At 42.6% G+C, this 19,701-nt stretch overlaps 1 protein-coding gene across 2 annotated transcripts in view; it reads right to left on the bottom strand.

Annotated features, from left to right (window-relative positions):
• Positions 1-19,701, bottom strand: part of LOC130284273 (acyl-coenzyme A amino acid N-acyltransferase 1-like) — a 69,892-nt gene that overhangs the window by 39,074 nt on the left and 11,117 nt on the right. Inside the window, exon 1 of one of the 2 annotated variants that reach the window (XM_056534475.1) lies at positions 7,840-8,026. The exons of the other annotated variant lie outside the window; for it this stretch is intronic. The gene's annotated coding sequence lies outside the window, so the exon portion shown is untranslated. Of the gene's footprint in view, positions 1-7,839; positions 8,027-19,701 lie in introns of those variants that run through there. 2 annotated transcript variants of the gene reach the window in all.

Here is a 19,701-nt window from a genome sequence, read left to right on the forward strand (position 1 = left end):
GTACATTACAACCTCTCGGACTTAATGAAATTTCAGAGACCATTTTAGTTTAAATGGGCACTGTCAGATACAAAAAATGTTGATATGTTGTAAAGCGTGTATAACCAATAGGTTTTGCAATTGCTTTCATTAGAAAATTTTCAGTATTTCATAATAAAAAAAGCCAGTCAAACAACTGCCCCCCCCCCTTCCTGCTTGGACACATACTAGTCCTGCTGTGTCCATGCATCATCTATGTCAGGGACACACTTCCTTGATTGACAGCTGTGAGCGCAGGGCTCACAGCTAGAGGAAAAATCCTCCCACTGTCAGCTTGTGTCCCGCTACTGTCAGTGAAGACAAGCTGGGAGTTGTAGTTTTGCTAATGCTAGGGGAGATGTGAGCAGACAGTATAATGAGGGAGGGGGCGGAGACCTGCAGTGAGGCCACGCCCCCTCCCTTTGAGAGGAATTCAGACTAGTGAGCTAAATTAAAAGTATTATAAAAAAAAATAAAGGAGCTTGACACATAAAAATGAGATGTACATGGTCAGGATTAGGTACTGAGTGATAGATCCAACAAAAAAAAATGTTTTTAATATGACTGGTACGCTTTAAACTATACTTTGGTATTGACACATGATGTGTGTTTGTACTATATATTTTTCACTGGCATTTTTTATGTAATTCAATAATGGACAATATATCAACCAACCGTTAATAATCTTAACAGTCAGTTTTAATTTAATGTAATTCTTATTGTTCTTGTTATTATGGTAATTGATTATCTGAATATTCTCCCTTATGTGTTATCCCCCTTCTTATTGTATACTGTATATCATACAGTATATCATTCACACGAATTCCCCTTTCTCTCCCTTGTCTTTATATACTGAGAGGTATAAGAAAATTGCAACTGCAGTGGCGCTTCCAACCAAGATGATCTGGGAATCCAGTGGCAGATGGTTTCAATAGTTAATTTATTGAAAACTTAGTAAAACATACAAAATAAAATAAAAACAATTCATGCATAAAATGGCAGGTCATGGCAAGACGCGTTTTGGGAGGGTAATCTCCCTTTGTCAATTGCAAGTAATAAACTCGTCTTTATTACTTGCAACTGACAATGGGAGATTACCCTCCTGAAATGCGTCTTGCCATGACCTGCCATTTCATGCATGAATTGCTTTTATTTTATTTTATATGTTTTACTAAGTTTTCAATAAATGAACTATTGAAACCATCTGCCACTGGATTCCCAGATCTTCTTGGTTGCTTAGCACCGCTGCAGTTGCAATTTTCTTATACCTCTCAGTGCATACCTCTACGGACCTCTGCCAAGGTTTCCGTCTACCACACTGCGGCCTGCACTCCACCGACCTGGACGTTACCATAGGTAACATTTCTCAGCATATGGGACACACCTCTAAGACTTCTATTTGAAAGCACGAAGCGCTGTCATCTCCTCCTACATTTTTCTTCACCTCTCCTTACAATTGTCTTTATATAGGTAACCCATTTTGGTGTATTACCTCTCACCAGCCTTACCCCCTCTTTTTTCTTCCCTATATACATATATCCCTGGACACAGAGCTCCAACCTGGCTCTGTTATTTCTTCTCTTCCTCTTTACATGTCCTGCCACTTTTCTCAAGTGCTATCCAACCTGGCGCTGTCCATCAGCACCGATAACAGCGTTGCCCTTATTCAGCACATAGCTTTGCCCCTCCCAAACTCTGCTATGGTACCACAGTGTCCTGATTCCAGCGCTCCAATCGGCGCTCATACGAGCACCGATAACAGCGCATACCAGCCCGGAGCATCAATATATCTCTGCCCCTTTTGCCCTCCACTACTGCTCAGTAGCGCTCCCTGCATGAACACTGATATCAGCGCTAGACGCTTGCGGCAACCGCTGATCATGGGTCATATGCACACAAAATAGTTATATCACTTTTAGTATTCACAAGCATTGAAACCTTTCGGTCCTGCTAAATATCAGTCCATTGCTCCGCCCCTTTTGAACCTCGATCCTACTGTATAGCATTCAATACTCACCGGTACTTGTGCTACTCCACTAAATACATGAGGAGTTACGTTCTCCTCAATGGGGATCTTTTATTCAATATAACATTATTACACTCCATGTCCCCTATTCTTATTATACATGTATATTAACCCTCTCAGTACTAAAATGTATGTGTTTTTAACATGTGTAGTGGCAACTATCTGCCTTTTAACTTTAGGGTAGTTACGTCACTCACTTAACAGTTGTTTGTGAATATCCTAATCTTAATTGATGAAATCTCTGTTTGTAATGAATGTCTGTGTATCAGCAACTTGTCCTGGCGAAGGGCCCATTTCGAGCCAGAAACGCGTTGATATGTGCTTTCAATAAATTACATTTTATTAATCTGGTTTCCAAGCCTTGTGAACCAACCACTGGGAGAGGTCTGGCGCTTGATAAAGTTCCATTTTCATTTTTTAAACAATTTGGGACAGTCCATATGAGGATGTAATGTCTTTGGAAGCTTCTAGTTTATTGGCAACATACAGTGGGGCAAAATAGTATTTAGTCAACCACCAATTATGAAAGTTCTCCCACTTAAAAAGATGAGAGGCCTGTAATTTTCTTCATAGGTATACCTCAACTATGAGAGAAATAATGAGGGAAAAAATTCATAAAATCACATTGTCTGATTTTTAAAGAATTTATTTGCAAATTATGGTGAAAAATAAGTATTTGGTCACCGACAAACAAGCAAGATTTCTGGCTCTCACAGACCTGTAATTTCTGTCTCTCACTGTCCTCCACTCGTTACCTGTATTAATGGCACCTGTTTGAACTTGTTATCAGTATAAAAGACACCTGTTCACAACCTCAAACAGTCACACTCCAAACTCCACTATGGCCAAGACTAAAGAGCTGTCGAAGGACACCAGAAACAAAATTGTAGACCTAAACTAGGCTGGGAAGACTGAATCTGCAATAGGCAAGCAGCTTGGTGTGAAAAAAATATACTGTGGGAGCAATTATTAGAAAATGGAAGACATACAAGACCACTGATAATCTCTCTGGAGCTGGGGTTCAACGCAAGATCTCACCCTGTGGTGTCAAAATGATCACAAGAACAGTGAGTAAAAATCCCAGAACCACATGGGTGGGGGTGGGGGCTAGTAAATGACCTGAAGAGAGCTGGGACCAAAGTAACAAAGGCTACCATCAGTAACACTCTACGCCATCAGGGACTAAAATCATGCAGTGCCAGGCATGTCCCCCTGCTTAAGCAAGTACATATCCGGGCCCATCTGAAGTTTGCTAGAGAGCATTTGGATGATCCAGAAGAGTATTGGGAGAATGTCATATGGTCAGATTAAACCAAAGTAGAACTTTTTGGTAAAAACTCAACTCATCGTGTTTGGAGGAGAAAGAATGCAGAGTTGCATCCAAAGAACACCATACCTACTGTGAAGCATGGGGGTGGAAACATCATGCTTTGGGGATGCTTTTCTGCTAAGGGACCAGAATGACTGATCCGTGTAAAGGAAAGAATGAATGGGGCCCATGTATCGTGAGATTTTGAGTGAAAACCTCCTTCCATCAGCAAGGGCATTGAAGATGAAATGTGGCTGGGTCTTTCAGCATGACAATGATCCCAAACACACCATGCGGGCAATGAAGGAGTGGCTTTGTAAGAAGCATTTCAAGGTCCTGGGGTGGCCTAGCCAGTCTCCAGATCTCAACCCCATAGAAAACCTTTGGAAGTCCTTGTTGCCCAGGGACAGCCCCAAAACATCACTGCTCTAGAGGAGATCTGCATGGTGGAATGGTCCAAAATACCAGCAACAGTGTGTAAAAACCTTGTGAAGACTTACAGAAAATGTTTTACCTCTGTCATTGCCAACAAAGGGTATATAACAAAGTATTGAAATGAACTTTTGTTATTGACCAAATACTTCTTTTCCACCATAATTTGCAAATACATTCTTTAAAAATCAGACAATGTGATTTTATGGATGTTTTTTCTCATTATTTCTCATTAGTTGAGGTATACCTATGAAAATGACATGCCTCTCAGATCTTTTTAAGTGGGAGAACTTGCACAATTGGGGGCTGACTAAATACTTGATTGCCCCACTGTATGAGTTAATTAGAGACACACCTGTGGATGTATTTTAATGCACACCAGAAACACACTGCTTCTGTGTGTAACATCATTGGAAAGTCTAAAGAAATCAGCCAAGATACCAGGAAGAGAATTGTGGACTTGCACAAGTCTGGATCAACCTTGGGTGCCTCGTTCATCTGTACAAACAATTATACGCAAGTATAAACAAGATGGGAATGTCCAGCCTTCATATCGCTCAGGAAGGAGACAGGTTCTGTGTCTCAGAGATGAACGTGCTTTGGTCCGACATGTGCATATAAAACCAAGGACAAAAGCAAAAGATCTTGTGAAGATGCTGGCGGAACCTGGTATGATTATGTCACTATCCACAGTGAAACGAGTTCAGTATCAACATGGACTGAAAGGCCACTCTACCAGGAAGAAGCCATTATTACTCCAAAAGAAACATAGAAAAGCCAGACAAATGCACACAGGAACAAAGACCTGCATTTTTGGAGACATGTCCTATGGTCTAATGAAACTAAAACAAAACTGTTTGGCTAAAATGACAATTGTTACATTTGGAGGAAAAATGGAGAAGCTTAGGAGCCAAAAAATACCATCCCAACTGTGAAACAAGGGGGTGGCAGCATCATGTTGTGAGGTTGTTTTGCTGCAGGAGGGACTGATGCACTTCACAAAATAGATGGCATCATGAGAAAAGAAGACTATGGGGCAATACTGAAGCAACATCTCAAGACATCAGCCAGGAAGTTAAAGGAAAACTCCAGAACATAAAAATTGTCCCCCATAGTGTCGGCAGTAAAAAAAATAAAGCTGTACATACCTTCCTCCGCTCCCCCGGGGCCTCCGGTAACCGTCTTCGGTCTCCGCTGCGATCCACTTCCTGGTTGCCGGTTGTCGGATGAGTCATACTGCGCTCAGCCAATCACCGGCCGCAGTGAAGTCCCGACTCGGCCGACGATAGGCTGAGCGGCAGTGTGACGTTTTCGGCCCCCGGCCGCAGGCCGGTGTAGTGAAAAGTTTTGTGTCCTGAAGCGTTCTCACACTGCTGCTCAGCCTATCGCCGGCCGAGTCTGACTTCGCTGCGGCTGATGATTGGCTGAGCGCAGTATGACTCATCCGACCACCAGGAAGTGGATCGCGGCGGGGACCGGAGCTGGTTACCGGAGGCCACGGGGGAGCGGAGGAAGGTATGTACATCTTTATTTTTTTACTGCCGGCAGTATAGGCCACAATTTTTATATTCCGGAGTTCTCCTTTAAAGGGCGACTCTACCCCTAGACATCTTATCCCCGCTGTGGCACTGCGCTATCATTACAGCACAGAGCGAGTTAGCTCTGTGCGTAATGACGGGCGATACAGGGGACGGAGCCGCGTGACGTCAAGGCTCCACCCCTTGTGACATCAAGACTTGCCCGTCCCCTTAATGCAAGTCTATGGCAGGGGGCGTGACGACCACCACGCCCCCTCCCATAGACTTGTATTGAAAGGGGCGGGCCCTGACGTTATGATGGGCGGAGCCGTGACGTAATGATGCTCCGGCCCCTGTATTGCCCGTCATTACGTGCAGAGCGAACTCGCTCTGTGCTGTAATGATAGCGCAGTGCCGCAGCGGGGATCCTGGGGCTCCCCAGCAGCGGCACCACGGCGATCTGACATCTTATCCCCTATCCTTTGGATAGGGGATAAGATGTCTAGGGGCGGAGTACCCCTTTAAAGCTTGGTCGAAAATGGGTCTTCCAAATGGACAATGACCCGAAGCATACTGACAAACCGGTGGCTTAACCCCTTAAGGATAGAGCGCGTTTCCGTTTTTGCACTTTTGCACTCCAAACCTTTTAAAAATCATAACCCTTTCCATTTTGCACTTAAAAATCTATATGATGGCTTATTATTTGCGCCACCAATTCTAATTTGTAATGACAGTCTTTTTACTCAAAAATCTATGGCGGAACCAAAAAAATAAATCATTGTGCGACAAAATTGAAAAAAACCCACAATTTTGTACATTTTGGGGGCTTCTGTTTCTACACAGTAAATTTTTCAGTAAAAATGACACCTTATCTTTATTCTGTAGGTCCATACAATTAAAATGATACCCTACTTATATAGGTTTGATTTTGCCTTACTTCTAGAAAAAAATCATAACTACATGCACAAAAATTAATACATTTAAAATTGTCATCTTCTGACCCCTAACTTAAATTTTTCCGCAAAAGGGGCAGTATGAGGACTCATTTTTTGCGCCGTGATCTAAAGTTTTTATCTGTACCATTTTTGTATTGATCGGACTTTTTGCTAGCTTTTTATTCATTTTTTCATGATATAAAAAGTGACCAAAAATATGCTATTTTGGAAAAAAATTTCTCCTACGCCATTGACCATGCGGTTTAATTAACAATATAGTTTTATAGTTCGGACATTTACACACGCGGCGATACCATATGTTTTTATTTTTATTATGGTTACATATTTTTTATATGGAATTTGGGAAAAGGGGGGGGGGGTGATTTAAACTTAAATTAGATTTAAAGGAAGGGGTTAATGGGTGTTCTTTCAAACTTTTTATTCAACTCTTTTTTTTTTTTTTTTTTACACTTTTAGTCCCCTTAGGGGACATTTAGGAAGAATCATTAGATTCCTCATACAGATCAATGAGGTTTCATAAAACTACATTGATCTGTGTGCTCTGCACTCGATTGATAAAGACTGGTCCTGCCCGGCTGTTACGCTGAGCGCTCCGGGTCCCTGCTCCTCCCCGGAGCGCTTGCGGCGTTCTCCTCTCTGCAGCGCCCCGGTCAGACCCGCTGACTGGGAGCACTGCACTGACATTTGCGATGGGGATGCGATTCGCATAGCGGGACGCGCCCGCTCGCGAATCGCATCCCAAGCCACTTACCCATCCCGGTCCCCAGCTGTCATGTTCTGGCGCGCGCGGCTCCACTCTCTAGGGCGCGCGCGCGCCAGCTCTCTAAGATTTAAAGGGCTAGTGCACCAGTGATTGGTGCCTGGCCCAATCAGTCTAATTAGCTTCCACCTGCTCCCTGTGTATATTACCTCACTTCCCCTGCACTTCCTTGCCGGATCTTGTTGCCTTGTGCCAGAGAAAGCGTTTAGTGTTGTCCAAAGCCTGTGTTCCAGATCTCCTGCTATCCTCATTGACTACGAGCCTTGCCGCCTGCCCCGACCTTCTGCTACGTCTGACCTTGCCTCTGCCTAGTCCTTCTGTCCCACGCCTTCTCAGCAGTCAGCGAGGTTGAGCCGTTGCCGGTGGATACGACCTTGTTGCTACCGCCGCAGCAAGACCATCCCGCTTTACGGCAGGCTCTGGTGAAAACCAGTGGCAACCCTAGAACCGGTCCACCGACACGGTCCACGCCAATCCCTCGCTGACACAGAGGATCCACATCCAGCTAGCCGAATCCTAACACCGGCTTTATCATTCACAGCGCAGCAGCCGGCATAGGACGTGAGGTAAGTCCCCCCCGATCGTGCTGCGGGGGGGGGGGGGGGGCAATCCAGTTCTGTCAAAAGGAATGGGCCAAAATTCCTACCAACTATAGTGAGAAGCTTGTGGAAGGATATCCAAAAAATTAGACCCAAGTCGGAGTTTAAAGGGGTACTCCGGTGGTTAATTTTTTTGACTGTATGGCATCTTCTTTGTAAGTTTAGTATTTTTGCAATATACATGTGTTATATGTTTTGGCAGCATGTGTGTCTTTTTCTTACCTGTTTGTTGGGTAGGAAGTACTGTTGTCCACAGTTCTGAGTCTGTTGTGGACAAGATGTCATAGCACTTTTTTTTTTCCTGTCTGCATGAGAGGAATAAGCCACTCCCCCTCATCCAGCTGAGTACACAGCTCCTCTCCTCCCCTCCCCCCTGCTCTGTATTCTAAGGACGCAGGTCTGCACAGGAGAAGGACCTCACAGAGAAGATAAGTGTTATCTGAAGGGGAGGATGAGAAGGTGCACGGGCTGGGGATGTATGGACTGCAGGGGAATAAATCTCATACTGGGAATGATCTCTTTGGGGAGGTTTATCAAAACCTGTGCAGAGGAAAACTTGCCCAGTTGACCATAGCAACCAATCAGATTGCTTCTTTCATTTTTCACAGGCCTTCATAAAAATGAAAGCAGCAAGCTGATTGGTTGCTATGGGCAACTGGGCAAGTTTTCCTCTGCACAGGTTTTGATAAATCTCCCCCTATATGTGAAGGGGGGGAGAGAGATTCCTGAATGACACATGCTGGGAGTTGTAGTCCCTGTTATGTGTGTGTGTGTGTGTGTGTATGCTAGTGTTTACAAACCAGTGTGCCCCCAGCTGTTTCAAAACTACAACTCCCAGCATGCCCTGACAGACTTTGGGCATGCTGGGAGTTGTAGATTTGCAACAGCTGGAGGTACACTGGTTGGGAAACACTGTTTTAGCCTATTCAGCATACACATCATGTTACACAGTGTTTCCCAACCAGTGTGCCTCCAGCTGTTGCAAAACTACAACTCCTAGCATGCCCAAAGGCTGTGAGGGCATGCTGGCAGTTGTAGTTTTGCAACACCTGGAGGCACCCTGCTTGGGAACCACTGGTGTATGCCCTATAGAGGTGTGGTGAACTACAACCCCCAGGAAACTACAGAGGCAGCATGCTGGTCTTATACCACAGACTGAAGACTCCTGAATGACACATGCTGGGAGTTGTAGTCCCTTTTGTGTGTGTATGACAGTGTATCCCAACCAAGGCTGATTATATTAGTGTGCTGTGTATAAGGGGGCCGACCAGGGAAAATAGTAGGATGGGTAAAGGGCGGAACAAACAAACAAATAAAAAAAGGAGCCGCCCCAAACCAGCAAGGCATGTGGCATGCTGGGATTTGTAGTTTTCAGCACAGCAAGAAGCAGGAAATAGAAGCAAAGATAGGAAAACAAAGTGGGGGATAAAAAGACAACAAAGAACGGAAATAGAGTAGGCTAAACAACAAGAATAGAAATGAAACAAATAGGGTAAGTCAAAAACGGAAAAACACGTTGACCACCGGAGTACCCCTTTAAGGGCAATGCTACCCAAATACTAATGAAATGTATGTAAACTTTTGACTTTGCAGAAAGTTATAAAAATGCCTTAAAAATTTGGTAATCCTAATTGACCTAAAAGGAGTAAGGTTTATTCTGACTTCATGTCAGATAGTGAGAAAAACATGCATGTGTGTCTTTTTATATAGTGTATGTAAACTTCTGGTTTCAACTGTAAATGGATCTATAATAAATCTTTAACATTTCTGTTCCTTCTAAAAAGTTTACTAATATTGTAAAATATCAGTTGGTGACAAACTTCTTCCCAAAAATGTAAATGTAAAAGAATTAGGGTATGTTCACACTGCATTGCTGAGAAAGAGACGTCGCTTATTGTAAGCATACTGTACAGGGCTTTTCTAAGGAAACAAGGGCAAAAAATTGAGGCAAAATATACATAAAACATATTCAAACTCTAAAAAGATTGAAAAATAAATGTTTATGTTGACACTGATATAAAAAATAATGAACATCAAAATACACGTTTCAGTCTCTTTTCTACACTTAACATATCCCTACATTTGCCTTTATGTTTGAAGATGACGACTGAAAAAACTGGCAGAATATCACACTTGATGTATTTTATTTTGGAGCTCAGGTATCTTGGCTCATTTTTGACATTTAGTATTCTTGGACATATCACGTAATAAATCCGTCAGATTCTCCATTAGGCTAGGGCTACATGGAGGCTTTGGTCACACGACACAAAGATTACTGTGCTGTACAGCGATGTCATCGATAATGTTAATAAATGGTGGTGTGTTGTGACAAGATCTAGAGTGACTAGGACGCGACTGTTGCACAAAATTCATCTTTCATGCATTCTTGGTTGCAGGTTGCTTGTGACTTTGCTAGTGCTGGCCTTAATGCAAGTGGAATGTGACTGCAAACTGCTTGTATATTCTCTGCAGTTTGTTTATTCCACTAGCAAGTTGCAGACAAGTGGCACAAATATTTTGGTCACACAACTTACATGCAATTTGCTATTGCGTGACCTGTGTCAACATATAGCCCTAGTTTTAGATGCCGTGTGCCAGAAATCTGTCAGATGTGCACCACAGTTCTGTTCAATTCATGATGGTCCATTTTGGGACAAAAATTTTAACAGAAATGAGGTGCATCACTGGATGATATATGAATCTAAGACTTAAAGGGGTACTCATCCCATGGAAAGGGGATAAGATGTCTGGGGCGAAGATATCTGACCGCAGGGGTCCTGACGCTGGGGACCCCATATTCTGTTCAGCGCCACCCCGCCGTCATTACTACAGAGCACACTGGCTCTGTGCATGATGATGGGGCGATGCAGGGGAAGGAGCATCGTGATATCACAGCTCCGCCCCCTGTGATATCACGTCCCACCCACTCAATACAAGTCTATGGGAGGGGGCGGGCAATCATGCCCTTTCCCATAGACTTGTATTAAGGGGGTGGGGCATGATGTCATGGGGCTGAGCTGTGTGTGATGATGGGGCGATGCAGGGGACAGAGCATTGTGACGTCATGATGCTGTGTCCCCTGCATCGCCCCATCATCACGCACAGAGCCAGTTTGCTCTGTAGTGATGACGGCAGGGTGCCACTACAGAGATAGCGGGGGTCCCCAATGGCGGGACCCCTGTGATCAGACATCTTATCTCCTAACCGTTAGATAGGGAATAAGATGTCCCCTTTAAACACTGTGCCAACACATCAGAAATGGAAAACGGTCTAGAGTCGTAAAGTAGGCATTTTTCTGTAGTAAAAGTATATTAAATATGTGTACAAGTCATTATACAGGTATAATTTTACAATCGCAGGCTATGTTCACACTCAGTTTTATAAGCTATTTTTTTCAACCTGATATAGGTCAGTATTTTATTTTAGTTCCACTTCTGATTTCAGTAAAAATACTTGCCAAAATGAGGCTGAAAAATAGCACAAAGAACTGACTAGGAAAACAGCCTTATGTTAATTCCCATTTGCCCCTTACTTTTTGCCAACTTGGTTTGTCAGTCGGAAGTAAGAGAGATATAGAGGGGTAACTGCTGGATCAAACTACTCAGAGTTTAGTTGCATTATTTGCAAAGACAGACATAGCCTTTTAGTGAGTACATAATAAAATAATAATAATCATGATAAACAATGAGTTAAGGACACTGCCCCTTTATAGGTTAAGCTTGATGGACCTGTGTATTATTTCTAAAGGACTCATTCATATATGTCCAGCCCTTGAGTCTGGTTTCTCTCCAGAGTAGTAAAAAACACCATGAGCCAGACAAATTAACACATAAAACACAAATAAGTAATGATTGACACACATGTAAATACAAGAAGACATAACCACTACATAGCAATAATGAATTATACATGCATTGAATGTATTATTACTCACAAATCTCAAGCAGATTCCACACCAAATATGAACACTGATGTGTAGTCAAAACGAAGGAACAAATGATAAAGTGCACTTACAAGTTACCTCCCACTATATAAAAGAGGTCATAGTACAATAATGCACTCAGCTTTTATACTTTGCTATGTAAACTTGGGAAAAAAAATTTCTCCTATACATGACTGTTACACACAAATGCAAACTGTAATTCCTGGACAATCTGTACAAATTGGGTTCTTTTTTCCTAGAGTTTTTTTTTTTATTTAAATTTGAGAACCGCTTTAACCCCTTAAGGACTGAGCCCTTTTTCACCTTAAGGACTCGGCCATTTTTTGCAAATCTGACCACTGTCACTTTAAACATTAATAACTCTGGAATGCTTTTAGTTATCATTCTGATTCCGAGATTGTTTTTTCGTGACATATTCTACTTTAACTTAGTGGTAACATTTTTTAGTAACTTGCATCCTTTCTTGGTGAAAAATCCCAAAATTTGATGAAAAATTTGAAAATTTTGCATTTTTCTAACTTTGAAGCTCTCTGCTTGTAAGGAAAATGGATATTCCAAATAAATTTTTTTTATTCACATATACAATATGTCTACTTTATGTCTGCATCATAAAATTGATGAGTTTTTACTTTTGGAAGACACCAGAGGGCTTCAAAGTTCCGCAGCAATTTTTAAATTTTTCACAAAATTTTGAAACTTGCTTTTTTTCAGGGACCAGTTCAGGTTTGAAGTGGATTTGAAGGGTCTTCATATTAGAAATACCCAATAAATGACCCCATTATAAAAACTGCACCCCCAAAAGTATTCAAAATGACATTCAGTAAGCGTTTTAACCCTTTAGGGGTTTCACAGGATTAGCAGCAAAGTGAAGGAGAAAATTCAAAATCTTCATTTTTTACACTCGCATGTTCTTGTAGACCCAATTTTTGAATTTTTGCGAGGGGTAAAAAGGAGAAAATTTTTACTTGTATTTGAAACCCAATTTCTCTCGAGTAAGCACATACCTCATATGTCTATGTTAATTGTTCGGCGGGTGCAGTAGAGGGCTCAGAAGGGAAGGAGCGTCAAATGGTTTTTGGGGGGCATGTCACCTTTAGGAAGCCCCTATGGTGCCAGAACAGCAAAAAAAAACACATGGCATACCATTTTGGAAACTAGACCCCTCGGGGAACGTAACAAGGGGTAATGTGAACCTTAATACCCCACAGGTGATTCACGACTTTTGCATATGTAAAAAAAAAAAAAAAATGTACCTAAAATGCTTGGTTTCCCTAAAGTTTTACATTTTTAAAAAGGGTAATAGCAGAAAATACCCCCCAAAATTTGAAGCCCAATTTATCCCGATTCAGAAAACACCCCATATGGGGGTGAAAAGTGCTCTGCTGGCGCACTACAGGTCTCAGAAGCAAAGGAGTCACATTTGGCTTTTTTTAAGGAAATTTTGCTCTGGGGGCATGCCGCATTTAGGAAGCCCCTATGGTGCCAGGACAGCAAAAAAAAAAACCACATGGCATACCATTTTGGAAACTAGACCCCTTGGGGAACGTAACAAGGGGTAAAGTGAACCTTAATACCCTACAGGTGTTTCACGACTTTTGCATATGTAAAAAAAAAAATTTAAAATGTACCTAAAATGCTTGGTTTCCCAAAAAATTTACATTTATACAAAGGGTTAAAGCAGAAAATACCCCCCAAAATTTGAAGCCCAATTTCTCCCGATTCAGAAAACACCCCATATGGGGGTGAAAAGTGCTCTGCTGGCGCACTACAGGTCTCAGAAGAGAAAGAGTCACATTTGGCTTTTTGAAAGCAAATTTTGCTCTGGGGGCATGCCGCATTTAGGAAGCCCCTATGGTGCCAGAACAGCAAAAAAAAAAAACACATGGCATACCATTTTGTATGTAACAAGGGGTTAAGTGAACCTTAATACCCCACAGGCGTTTCACGACTATTGCATATGTAAAAAAAAAATATTTTTTTTTTTTACCTAAAATGCTTCTTTTCCCAAAAATTTTACATTTTTAAAAAGGGTAAAAGCAGAAAATACCCCCCAAAATTTGTAACACAATTTCTCCCGAGTACGGCGATACCCCATATGTGACCCTTCACTGTTGCCTTGAAATACGACAGGGCTCCAAAGTGAGAGCGCCATGCGCATTTGAGGCCTAAATTAGGGACTTGCATAGGGGTGGACATAGGGGAATTCTACGCCAGTGATTCCCAAACAGGGTGCCTCCAGCTGTTGTAAAACTCCCAGCATGCCTGGACAGTCAACGGCTGTCCGACAATACTGGGAGTTGTTGTTTTGCAACAGCTGGAGGCTCCGTTTTGGAAACCGTGGCATACCAGACGTTTTTCATTTTTATTGGGGAGGGGGGCTGTGTAGGGGTATGTGTATATGTAGTGTTTTTTACTTTTTTATTTTATTTTTTGTGTTAGTGTAGTGTAGTGTTTTTAGGGTACAGTCGCACGGGCGGGGGTTCACAGTAGTTTCTCGCTGGCAGTTTGAGCTGTTGCAGAAAATTTGCTGCAGCTCAAACTTGCAGCCCGATACTTACTGTAAACCTCCGCCCATGTGAGTGTACCCTGTACATTCACATGGGGGGGGGGAAATCCAGCTGTTGCAAAACTACAACTCCCAGCATGCGCTGACAGACTGTACAAGCTGAGAGTTTTAGTTTTGCAACAGCTGTAGGCACACCGGTTATGTATCACTGAGTTTGTGACCTTACTCAGTGTTTCAAAACCAGTGTGCCTCCAGCTGTTGCAAAACTACAACTCCCATCATGTACGGTGCATTGTGTACGGTGACTGCTGAGAGTTGTAGTTTGCAACAGCTGGAGGCACACCGGTCGTGAAACACTGAGTTAGGTAAAAAAAAAAAATGGGTTTCACAACCAGTGTGCCTTCAGCTGTTGCAAAACTACAACTCTCAGCAGTCACCGACAGCCAACGGGCATGCTGGGAGTTGTAGTTATGCAACCAGCAGATGCACCACTACAACTCCCAGCATGCACTTTAGCTGTTTGTGCAAGCTGGGAGTTGTAGTTATACAACAGCTGAAGGTACACTTTTCCATAGAAAAAATGTGCCTCCAGCTGTTGCAAAACCATAAGTCCCAGCATGCCCATAAGGGAATGCTGGGAGTTGTGGTGGTCTGCCTCCTGCTGTTGCATAACTACAGCTCCCAGCATGCCCTTTTTGCATGCTGGGAGCTGTTGCTAAGCAACAGCAGGAGGCTGTAACTCACCTCCAACGATAGACGCCGGAGAGTCAGTCCCTCGTCGTCGCCGCCGCCGTCGCTCCTGGGGCCCCGATCCCAACATTCACGCCGGGGATCGGGGTCCCCAGCACCCGGGGTCGTCTTCCCGCACCCGCTCACGCCCTCCAGAAGAGGGGCGGAGCGGGTGCGGGAGTGACACCCGCAGCAGGCGCCCTGATTGGTCGGCTGGTAATCCGGCCGACGAATCAGGGCGATCGTGAGGTGCACCTCACCCCTGCAGGCTCTGGCTGTTCGAGGCCATCAGAGACGGCCCCGAACAGCCAGTAATTCCGGGTCACCGGGTCACTGGAGACCCGATTGACCCGGAATCGCCGCAGATCGCTGGACTGAATTGTCCAGCGATCTGCGGCGATCGCCGACATGGGGGGGGGGCATAATGACCCCCCTGGGCGATATGCCGGGATGCCTGCTGAACGATTTCAGCAGGCATCCGGCTCCGGTCCCCAAACGGCTAGCGGTGGGGACCGGAATTCCCACGGGCGTATGGATATGCCCTGCGTCCTTAAGGACTCGGAATGCAGGGCGTATCCATACGCCCTGCGTCCTTAAGAGGTTAAAAAAGTGATGTGGGACTTTCTTAAAGTTGGGAAGCCTGTGTAGACTTTTGTGACCAAAGTTATTATCAATTTACAGGTCACAGTAAAGATGGGATATTAGTATTTTGATCTAAAGACTATTATTTAGCTGTCCCTTAAAAATAATCATGTACCGCATAAGAGGGAAACGTACTGTCCGAAGGGAACTACTTTATATGGGTTAGATTAGGGACCAAACTTTAGGTTGGGAATTTTGAGGGGCAATCATTTTATATAGGGTACTGAGGTGGCGGAAAGATCCTGGCATGGACAGAGGTCTCAGTAGAGAGCACTGTGGTCAGACAAAAACCCAACTTCCTCTGTAGTATACAGCAACTGGTAAGTACTGGAAGAATTAAGATTTTTAAATAGAAGTAATTTACAAAGCTAAAATTACAGACAGGTGTCAGCTCGCTGCAGACGGGGTGCACTGTCCAACTCTCAGCAAACCGAAGGAGGAAACAGGGATGTCAGCACTCTTTAAAACTCCGGATTTATTACAGCCATAAAAACATCAGGAACAGGGTGGACACAGTCAAGCATGCACGGCTGACGCGTTTCAAGTCTATATCTATGTCTACGAAACCTGTAGCATGTACGTAACAGTGACATATTTATAGTCAGGAAAGAGGAGGGAGGAGTGAAACGTGATGGTAACACCTGCGGGAGGATTAACCCTCTGTGGTCCATCACAGAGCACTCACATACCTCTTACATGTAGTTTCATATATCAACTTAAAATACGCACCATCTGAATTATAAGAAACTTTACGCTAGAAAAATAACAGGCAGTATCTAATAATGAAAAAAATAGGTCAGTGCGGTTATTCAAACCTTTTGGCTGGAATCAGTAAAAACGGTATATCCACAAAGTCTCGCGATCTCTGAGAGCTTTCAGCCAATTTCCCTCCCTAATCTGTTTGTGAACTTTTTCAATAGCAAAAAAAAAAAAATGCATATTAGAGACATTCGCATCATGAACATAATGTGAATATGTCCAATCAGGTGACATTTTCATGGAGTGCATTATTCACACTTGTGATGTGTTCTTGGATGCGTTTTCACAGTTCAGGAAAACTCTAAATCTAAGAAATTTACCAGAACGTCCATTGGAGAAAGACAGAGTTTTGGCAGCGTACTGACGCACCACACACCTGATTTGACCACATTTATGAAAACCTTGTGTTTTAATCCAACTATCCATATTCTGCGAGGTAGATGATGGTGAGAGGCTAGGGGAAAGAATGCTTGCCAATGTTTCGGCTTTACGTGATGAGAAATTGCAACCTTCTTTTAAGATGACATCTAAAACGGGGTCCTGTCTAAGTATTGGAAGATATTTGTTCACAATTGTTTTAATATCATTAAAGTCTGGGTTGTGACAAAGGAAATCTTATTTTAAAAAGAGGTGGTGGGATTGAACTGCAAACGCTGGTATGTACTGGTGTCACTCATGGCCACTTCCTTTAAGATTCTGTACAGACTAGCGTTCATGCACACCACCTCTTAATTAATGTCTCTGTTCTTAGCTCGACTCTGCTCTGTGCCCTCTGGATGAACTATGCCCAAGTCACATCGAGGACACTAAACACCTTTTGTCCTTGTTGGAAAATATGACTTGGGATGATTTAATGTCATGGATGGTATGTGACATTGAATCTCTTTATACGTCTCTGCCTCACACTATGTCAGTACATGCAGTTTCAGACATTATGCAACAATTCTCATTGTATGATTCGGTGCTACAGGGGTTCATTCTGGATGTCTTATGGTACATTTTATCACATAATTTCTTTTTGTATTAAAATGTTTTTATTTGCAAAAAAAATGGCACTTCTATAGGGGGGGGGGGGGGGGGGGGGGGGGCAAGTCCTCCCCAACTGTAGAAAATTAGTTTTTTGGTATGAAAACCAGTATATGTTCAATGAACCAAACCCCTTCTTGGACTACATAAAATGGTTTGCCAGATATGTGGACGACATTGTTGTCATTTGGACGGGCACAGATACAGAGGCCTTGGACTTCATCCACTATACGAACAACAATACCCACAATCTCAGTTTTACACATATGTGGCACAAGAACGAGGTTCTGTTTCTTGATGTTACTTTAATTGCTAATGTATCTAAATCCAGAACAGACACCTGTACCTACCATTAACCATTTACTAGTAATACCATTTTCCATTCAAGCTCTTGTCACCCTCATCACACAATAACAGGCATACCGGTTGGTGAACTAATCAGAGCAAAAGGGAATTGTTCAACAAGAGAGAATTCAATTGCGGAGCAAGAGATAGTTTGTAACCATCTTAAAGCAAGAGGTTACAAAACTTGGATGCTAATGAGAGACAAACATAGAGTCCATGGCAAAAGTAGATCTAACCTACTTGAGAACCAGAAAATGTCACAACGTTTGTCACAACCCATAGTATGGAGTTTAATGATATTAAAACAATTGTGAACAAATATCTTCCAATACTCAGACAGGACCCCGTTTTAGATCTCATCTTAAAAGAAGGTTGTAATTTCTCATCACGTAAAGCCCCAACATTGGCAAGCCTTCCTTCCTCTAGCCTCTCACCATCATCTAACTCAGAGAATATGGGTAGTTGGATTGAAACACAAGGTTTTCATAAATGTGGTCAAATCAGGTGCATGGTGTGTCAGTACGCTGCCAAAACTCTGTCTTTCTCCAATGCCGTTCTGATAAAGTTCATAGAATCAGAGATTTCCTGAACTGTTATTCTTGTTTTGTAATATACATTGTTACATGTTCTGCTTGCAATCTAACTTATATTGGTATTGATAACTGAGAAAGGCTAGAAAAAGTAGGCACCCAACTAAGACACCTGGGACCAAAATAAATGCAAATGTAGATAGAAATCCATGGTGTTCATGATCGGTTCACTAATAAAGCTGTATATATCAGTGGTGCAAGGAAGTCTGTAGAATCAAATAATGCATTAAAAAGAGGAAGAAAATTAAGTCCAGCAACTCACCGCAATGTGTGAATCAGCGTCTTGAAGCCACCATGGATAGCCGGGATCATGTGGGAAGCTCAGAGGCTACAATCCGGTATGTTTCGTGCAATAGCGCTTCTTCCGGCCTCATTAGCATTTCTTCTTGAGGCCGGAAGAAGTGTTATTGCATTAAACCTACTGATTTGTAGCCTCTGAGCTTCCCACACGATCCCGGCTATCCATGGCGGCTTCAAGACACTGATTCAAACATTGCAGTGAGTTGCTGGACTTTATTTTCTTCCTCTTTTTAATGCACTAACTTATATTGGATCTACTAAAAGAAATCATAAAAAAATGCATCCAGGAACACATCAGAGGTGTGAATAATCCACTCAATGTGAACATGTCCAATGTATCCCGACATTTTCATGATGCGAATGTCTAATATCCGGTTTATTTTTTGCCATTGAAAAAGTTCACAAACAGATTAGGGAGGGAAATTGTCTGAAAGCTCTCAGAGATCAGGAGACTTTGGGTATATACCGTTTTTACTGCTTCCAGCCAAAAGGTTTGAATAACCGCAATGACTTATTTTTTCATTATTAGATACGGTCTGTTCTTTTTATTTTTCTAGTGTAAAGTTTTTTGTTTGTTTTTTCAGTTGATATCTGAAACTGCATGCAAGAGGTATGAGTGCGCTCTGTGATGGACCGCAGGGTGTTAATCCTCCCGCAGGTGTTAGGCGGCTTTCACACTATAAAATTCATCTGTTTTAAAGATCCGTTTGATGTTCCGTTATGAAAACCCTGAAAATCGGCCATTAAACATCCGTTAGAAAATCCCATATGTCCGTTAGAAAATCCCATTATAGTCTATGGGATTTTTACATTATCCGTTTTAATCCGTTATTGTCCGTTATTAATAACGGACGTTATTTTGTGACTGATTATAGTAATGGAAGAAATAGTGCATGCACTATATCTTCTGTTCATTCTCCCGTCACAAAATAACGTGCGTTATTAATAACGGACAATAACGGATTAAAACGGATAATCTGGTCAACTTTTTCTCTACACAGGTTTTGAAAAATCTCCTCTACTGTGTACATACTGTACATTACACATTACTTATTCTGTACTGGTCCTGGGTTACATCCACACATAACTCATCCGCTGCTGGCTTCCTAAAGTTGAAACTCAATAGGTTGCAACATAATCCACTTGCGGATTAGTTATGTGTGAACATTCTCTTATACTCCAGAGTCACGGAGTACATCACACCTCCCAAATTGTGCGGAGAGCAAAGAGAGACAAGCCACACC

The sequence above is a fragment of the Hyla sarda genome, chromosome 8 (genome assembly GCF_029499605.1).
Source record: "Hyla sarda isolate aHylSar1 chromosome 8, aHylSar1.hap1, whole genome shotgun sequence".
Lineage (NCBI taxonomy): Eukaryota > Metazoa > Chordata > Amphibia > Anura > Hylidae > Hyla > Hyla sarda.